Source organism: Morone saxatilis, unplaced genomic scaffold (assembly GCF_004916995.1).
Source record: "Morone saxatilis isolate NCDOM2014 unplaced genomic scaffold, NCSU_SB_2.0 Contig12, whole genome shotgun sequence".
Lineage (NCBI taxonomy): Eukaryota > Metazoa > Chordata > Actinopteri > Moronidae > Morone > Morone saxatilis.
In genome coordinates this window covers 8,534,721-8,542,605 of record NW_023339674.1, presented here as the reverse complement: position 1 = coordinate 8,542,605, position 7,885 = coordinate 8,534,721, and the positions used below count along the sequence as shown (strand labels likewise).

Here is a 7,885-nt window from a genome sequence, read left to right as displayed (position 1 = left end):
GTGTATATACCAAGCAGCCAGGGGGGATTTCCTTCTTTAAGCTTTCAGCTCCCACTGGGCTTAGCTCGACTGTATGAACCCTGATGTGGGCCTGCCTCTACCACATGGCGTCACACACTCGCACACATATACACCCTCACACACACACACACATACACACAAAGAATGTATACACTGAAGCTCAGCAGGGGAGCAGCAGTGCAACACTGGCTCCTAAACATTTGGCTGTGGACGTCTCATTGACAGATGTACATGGAATCTAGCAGAGGGGGTCAGGTCATCACTGCACCCTCCTCTTCCTCCTTCTCCTTCTCCTCCCTCTCTCTCTCTATCCTTTACTCTCCCTTCACACAGCATGCTATTTGTTCTGCTATTGCTTCTATCTCTGTCTCTGGCTGGTGGCTGGTGGTTGTGCCATGTATCAGGGAGCGCAGTTTAGGAAAAATGCACACCAATTAAGCCACATCGTTATATGTGTGATAGCTCTGTTGGCAACAGCAGCATGTGGTTAGGGTAAGTCTGGCATCTTATACCGTAAATATGAGGTTCCTGGTTGACAGGGACAACCTGTTTCCAAGTGTAGATGCACTTTTTCTTCCACTGTGAATGCAGCCATAATACTGAGGCAGTTTGGCAGCATTTAAACATGATATACTGTACATGTTAAACCTAGCAAGAAAGCCCGGACAAATGGATGTAGAATTCAAGATTTCATTATGAAACACAACAAGGTGGAACCATGTTCGACCACATGACATAACAATCTCCCTGTTCCGTATTCTAGAATCTCTGTTCTCTTACTGTAGCCACGAGTGCAAAAATGGTTTCAAAACAGACCACAACAGTAGTTACATATTTGTATTCTTCAAATCTCAGATATAGAAGAAGTGCTTTGAATAAAGCCAGATTATGCTTTTAAAAGTGTCATCTCATCCCAACACACACTACTACAACTTGAACACAACACAGTGTTCTTCAGGATCAGCTACAGCTTTACATCTCTAATGCCTATCCCAATAGTCGCTTTTTTAAATTGCCTCTTCTCATATTGCACTTATCTAATGAGCTGACCACACAGGAGCTAGTTTAGCACACTTTCACCATCCATTTTCTTTATATTGCATAAGACCCGTAGGATAGATACATCTGTGGCTGAATCCACTACTGTCCACCTGCAGCGGCAGCTTGGGAAACACAAGCAGCCAGCAGCTCTTTACTCCACTGCCAAAACACACTACTGCTTTCTTTTCACCAGTCACTGGACGATGCTGGAGAGATGTGAGCAGTGGGGCGTAAAAACACTTCCCCTGCTCTCTTCTTCCCTCTCCACCACCCTGCTTCTCCCAGGAAGCCAGCCCAGAGGTCAGCGCAATCAGGACCCATGAGCAACAAAAGGGCCCTAGTTAGGCGTCCAGCTCAGTGCCCGAGCCAAAGGCCAGCTTAGTGGGGCGAGACTGTCCATTAGGCAAGACCCTGGAACACCCGAGGGATCTGAGGTGAAAAGGGTTGGAAAGAAGAATAAAAACACTATCAACCCAGACACATACACACACATATTCTCAAAGACATACACAGATCATATGAGGCCTTGTTTGACACTGCTGTCAGGGTGCAGTGAAGGGGAAAGACGAGACCCTGTGACACACTGAGACATCACACACATACATGTGCACAAATGCATGCACACACACACACACACACTTATTCATATGCCTCTCCACACAACCACAAAAAAGGTATGAATTTCCATCTTTTTCATTTTTCTGTTTCCCATGCATTGCTCCTTGCTGGCTGTACACAAAACGGGCTGTAGCAGCACCCAAAGAGCTGACAAAATATGCTTATTCTCAACAGCTCGCCACAAAACATCACTACTTTTCTGTCTCCTATCCTTTTTGAGGATGGGAAGTTAGTTTTGTCCTTGCGAAAACACTATGGTCTAACAGAGCTGCTGTACTTTTCTCTCCAGCGTCATCTCCTTCACTGCTATAAAACATCCAACACATTCCTCTGTCACCCGCATACTGAGGATATCACTTACTATATTACTTATTGGTGGCGTATCACATTTAAGCTTGTCCATTTCTCAGTCACTGTGGAAACGACCTTATCGTTAGAGCAAGGATAGCATTTTGTTTATGTTCAATCTCTTTCACTTCACGCCTCTCACCTTGCCTTCACCCTATTCCACCAACCTCATGACTTCTTCACCTCCTTCCAACTTTCCCTGTTACCCTTGTCCTATATGACGGTTGCTTTTCTATATTCCTCCCTCCGTTGGGTGCTATACAAGGTCCCTACTGAGGGCCACATATCATTGTCTTCAAGTTAGCATCTCTGGCCCCTTGCTACTGAACCTCCGCACACCCACCTTGACTCCTCCACCATCGCTCTCACCCACTATCTCCTCCTCTCCTCAGGGTCAACCCTCAGCTCCCTCAAGGCTGGAGCCACCAATCATATCCACCAGCTCCTTTTCCTTTACCTCAATCCCTCAGACCACTGCCGCCTCACCCATCCAATCGACCTCTCTTCCAAAGAACCCCCTTCCTGCTTCCCCCACTCAGGGCTGGTCTAGAGCTGTGGCCACCAATCACAGCATGTCAGGCAGATTGTCCTGATGGAGCACGGTGTCAGAGCAACACTCAGAGTTGCCGAGGTTGAAGCCTCAAGAGAGCCTCCGCCTCACTTCTTCTCTTTCTCTTTGTCTGTCCCTCCCTCTCTCCTTGTCTGGCTGATGACACAGTGAGCTTTTGAGCATAGATGGATGTACTGGACAACGTGAACAGAAAATAAGTCAAGTGTAGCCTGAAGTCATGGCATCCCAAAAAACTTTACAGTGATTAAAACTAAACAAGCACAAAGAGAGGGACTTTTGAATAACCTATCAATAAAAGATACACAAGAATTCCAGAAACTATTTAAACCACAGCTACAGGTGGAATGATTGGGATATTTTGAATACTGTTCACTGCCTTGTTCCCATGTCTGATTTGCCAAAAGCAGATGACTTGGCATTAAGTTATGACATTCTTCGTTCTTTAGTGAAGTGTGATACAAGGAAATATTTTTCTAGAACACCAGCTGTAAACATCAGGTATTGCGTCAGTCCAAATTAACCGAAGGGAAAGAGGTTTTTTCTAGGCTCCTAGTTTTGCACCAAATTGTAACAATTACAGAAGGAATCTCAATCTTCAAAGAAACAAAGATATCACTTACTCCACCTAAGCTAATTAGCCCAAAATACAATGTACCATCAATACATAATATGTTTTAAATAAGGTCTGTGACTCAGTTTTTCTCAACTGGGGAAACTCTTACTTTGCTACAGCAGTTGCTCTCTTCACCACCTACATGTCCCAAATGCAACAAGCTCATAAAGTAGGCCCACTAGGAAATGTAGAAAGTCACAAGAAAATTACTCATGTAGAAGGGGAAAAGTACATTACAACATTTCTCACAGCACAAGTCCTAGAATGCAATAAATATTACAAACCGATTATACATAGCAATATATATGTTCATATCAAAGTGTAGATATTTCCTTTTAGGATCAAATCACACCTACTGTAGCCTTGGCATAAATGAAAAACAGCATGTTATATTATCAACTATGTGCAGTATGCAGCAGGAAGATCAAAGGTTCCCTATTAAAATGTGTGGAATGGCCATAGAGAGTTAACATCAAGTTTAGTTTGCAGCTGAGAGAAGTCCTTGCAGTAAAATCTATTCATAATTCAATATTGCCTTTATTTCTCTCTGGATATTATGGTGCAACTAGTCTGGTGGAGAAAAAAAGTGGTTTATGTGTAATTTGCAATTTCCCGCAACATCGTCTTTTGAGGGGAAATACGAGACGAGGTGTTTGGAAACGAGAAGGTTGATGAACCGGCAGGAAGCAAGAGATACAAAAGGGACAGAAGTGATGGAGGGATACGCCAACAAAAAAGAAAGATAGACACAAAGAGATTTATGAAGGTGGATAGACAGGACTAGAGACAGAGGGTAAAAAATAAGGAAAAGATTAAAAGGAGCACCGAGAGGTTGAACCAGAATGACGCATAACGCTGATATGCCAAGAAAGCAAACACAAAATTATCTCTCTGTGTGTGCATGTGTGTGTGCATGTACGAGTATGATATGCAAGTAAACTGGGGGTGAGAAAGCGGCAGAATGTGGAGTAATCAGTGTGTATTTCCTGAGAATAACAATCCCATTTAATCCCATTGGGGGGTTCTCTAAAGCCAGCATTTGGAAATTGTTTTTTTTACTAGCACCCATAATATCTTCAGGAGGTAGATATCACTTAGATATATCTCCAAAATATGTAGAGAGAAACACTCCATCAGTACTTAAACCTACTTTCTCTCAAAAAATAGTAAAAAAAGGACAGACAATACTAACACGTGTGTGGCCATGTTCGACCAGCATTGATCCAAAATCCCTCCAGCAGGAGTACTGAGTGCCAGTTAATATGGATTTATGCTTAGGAGTTATAAAAACAGACAGAAGAAAATCAGATTTTTCCTACACATATCTCTCCAGGTAAGAGAATATTAGTAGTAGCACACTGAGTTTCCCAGGCTTGTAGCCACACCCCCTCTGGTATTTCAATTCTTTACTATTTTTTCCTCTGACAATGCTGTATATAACTTGTTCAATAAGGTGATACTCTTGTATATTTTGCCTGAAACCCCTTTGCTACTTTCACCACCATAAGGATCTGTGGATTTCTGACAAAAATGGCTGACCTATAGGTAACAGAGTTCAAATGACAAGGCACAAATTCTGAAACGTATCAGATTTCTAGTAGATGCATTCTCACCGAGGGAGGTAACGCCAAATTGGGTCAAATATGTACTGGAACAGGTGAGAGTGAGACCTAATTTACAGCACCTTCATCCTTGAGGGTTTGACTACATCGCTTATGATTTACATTAGATCTTAGATCTGTTTGCTAAAACCATTTAATTCCACGGTGGGCTAACAGCTGTGAGAGCTAAATGCATGACAATGACATTATGACAGATACAAGTTTATTACAAAATAAAAGATAATCATCCACATAATTAAGAAAATCCTAGTGTTGGAGTGTTTGCATGTAGTGCTGGCCAAGGAAGTTCTGCAGTTTGCAGAGGGGTGTATCTGTGTGAGTAACTTAACATTTTTTAAATACTGCGGAGTTGCTCACAGTCTCTATAAGATTTCAAATGGTCGTCTGTTTATCCTCTGTTCTCTACAGAGTGGGCCTTCTATACACCACACTGTGGTTAGCTAGAATTAACTGGCAAACCCATTTTCTGTATGTGTGTGTGCGTTTTTTTGTGTGTGACAGAGCGTGTGTGTGTGTGTGTGTCTGCTGTGTTTTTTCCACAACTTTGGGAAGAGATCTGAGAGGAAACGGACAGATTTCCATCTGTCTGCTTCATTTGCAAAAAAAAAGCCCTTCTTGCGATTCAAATATATGCTTTAGCCACCTCTCTCTTGCCCTCCCTCTCCCTCTCTCTCTTTTCCATCTTTCCATCTCTCCCTCTCTATCCAAGTGGCATCTGCGGATGACCAGGGCATCAAGAGTCTCAGGGGCTGAGGGAGGAATAGGGGGAGCAGGAGGGAAAAAGAAAAAGAGAGAAAAGAGAGAGAAAGAGAAAGAGGGAGCAAGCGCCTCTCACTTCACATTTCCCCAGCACCACCCCGGCGTGCCAGCCAGCCTGCAGTCTGTTCTCCTTTGAGCTTTCTATTCTACCACAGCACAGAAAAAAAAATCAATTCATATTTCCATAATCCACACTCCTGTCTGTCTACATGTCTTTGCCTCTCCCCCTCCTTCCATCCCTCTCCATCTCTCTTGCTGTCTCCCTTTCTCTCCCCCTCTCCCCTGGGGTAGACTAACCCCTCCACCCCGATCCTACGGCCTACAAATGTCATTACGTTGAGCAACAATAACGGCCTAAACAAAAGGAGGCCTTGCTCTGAGCTCTGAGCCCCTCTGTGGAGACTGTTGGCTGCTGCTGCCATATGCTGGCCAGCTCGGGCCACAGAAAGAGACAGAGACTGTGGCTAGAGAGGACTCCAGCCTTCAGCCCCACAAAGGAGTAAAGGAGCCCTAATCCTGGTAATGAGGCACGTGAATACAGCCTTTATGTATATAGGGGAAAGGGCCAATCCCTCTGTACACAGCACGCTAACTAGCCATCTTAAGGGCCATCTTATCCACACAAACGATCTGGTTGACAACAGAATGAAAGAAAAGTAAGGTTGTGGGGGGGCTAAAAAGAGAGACTTGTTGGAAAGAAGGGATGAGACAGGCCTATGTCAACACATACACTATGTTTACTCAAACTATGTTTTTTTTTTTTTTTATATGATCCCTCTCGGATTCTGCTGCTCTTTTGACTCCTTTTCACTGACTTCCATTTCCTGTGCCTACCTCTGCAAGTCAGTAATTTCTTGCTCACACTCTCGTTCCCTAACTCCCTCTACCTCTTACTCTGATAGCACGCTCTGGTTCTTGTGGGGCAGGCAGACATCGCCTGAAGCATCTTTCTTCAAGCCCGTTTATTCCTCAAAGTGGATCAGAGAGGCAGGAGAGATGTTTAAACTTGCTGGCTGGGCTGCTGAGTTGAGAGATATTTAGCCTTATGTACATATTGTTGTCTTTTTCTCTGGTATTTTATTTATTTTATTTTTTAAGTTGTCCATTTTTCCTCCTTCCGTCCACTGATGGGCTGCTGCAGTCATCTGTCCAATGATATGCTCCAGGACCTGTTTTGTGCTGTGGCCACTTTTAAAACAGAAACAATATGTTGCATGTCTTGTTTTTTTCCCCATCTTAAATCACTGGCTTCTGTCATTCTTAGACTAACTAACTGTCAGTACAAATCATCACACAAACACACACACTGCCTGAGAAGCCACAGTAGCACGGAGCAGGAGTCATGGAGTCATCCCATGTTGGAGCAGTTGATTATGTGCACAAAATAGAGATTTTTTTAGCATTAGTGTGTGCATGGTGTCCCCCTGAGACAGCTGATAAGATGTGTGATTGACTGAAAGGATCATTTGGGTTTATGATGTAGAAACATTGTACTCACCAAGTTAATTGCATTGACATCACTAAAAAGTCAGATGGGGTAATACACTTTCAATAAGCATTTAGACAACAGACTGCTTGAACAAACCCCTGGGTTAGCCAAATTTAATTGGAGGAGAAAACCACGGATGCACCGATCTAACTTTTTAGGCTTTCAACCAATACCAGGTACTGACCCGATACCAGTGCTCTCTTTTTCCTAAAGTTAAAATCTGTATAGGCCTACCTCAAAGAGTTAAACCTATTGGGATCATTTTTTTGCAAGGAAACATGACCCACCGTAACGAAATGAATGTAAGTGATAGATGAAACACTGCAACATACTTATCTCGTTAACAAAGACATTTTAGGGCTAATATCTTATCTGCTTAATAATGTCAGTATTAGCCTTGATACCAGTCTGCCAATTGAATCAGTGCATCCCTATAGAAAACAAAGGAGAATTATTACGTTACGCAAATAAGTAAGTTGTAAACATTCATGACAGGTTATGGGCAGAGAGTTTTTGGAATCATCCTTTAAACCATGTTCATCAAACCTGTAATTGTTCAACAATACAGGCTAGTGTGAGATACTGAGGTGTATAGAACCCTGCAATACTTACTCTCACTAGTTAAGGAAGAAAATGGTGTGCAAAACAGCGGCAGAATTTGCTTTCAAACTGAAAATGAACCCAATAAGTGTATGAATGTGAGACAATAGGAAGCAGACACAGAAGCACAATGAGCGAGAAAGCAAGAGATACAAACAGAGAGAGAGAGAGAGAGAGAGAGAGAGAGAGAAAACAAACACAAA

General features: G+C 42.9%; 1 protein-coding gene across 1 annotated transcript in view; it reads right to left on the bottom strand.

The window, feature by feature from the left end:
* dennd1b (DENN/MADD domain containing 1B) overlaps positions 1–7,885 on the bottom strand; it is a gene marked incomplete in the record, with an annotated part of 80,691 nt that overhangs the window by 70,529 nt on the left and 2,277 nt on the right.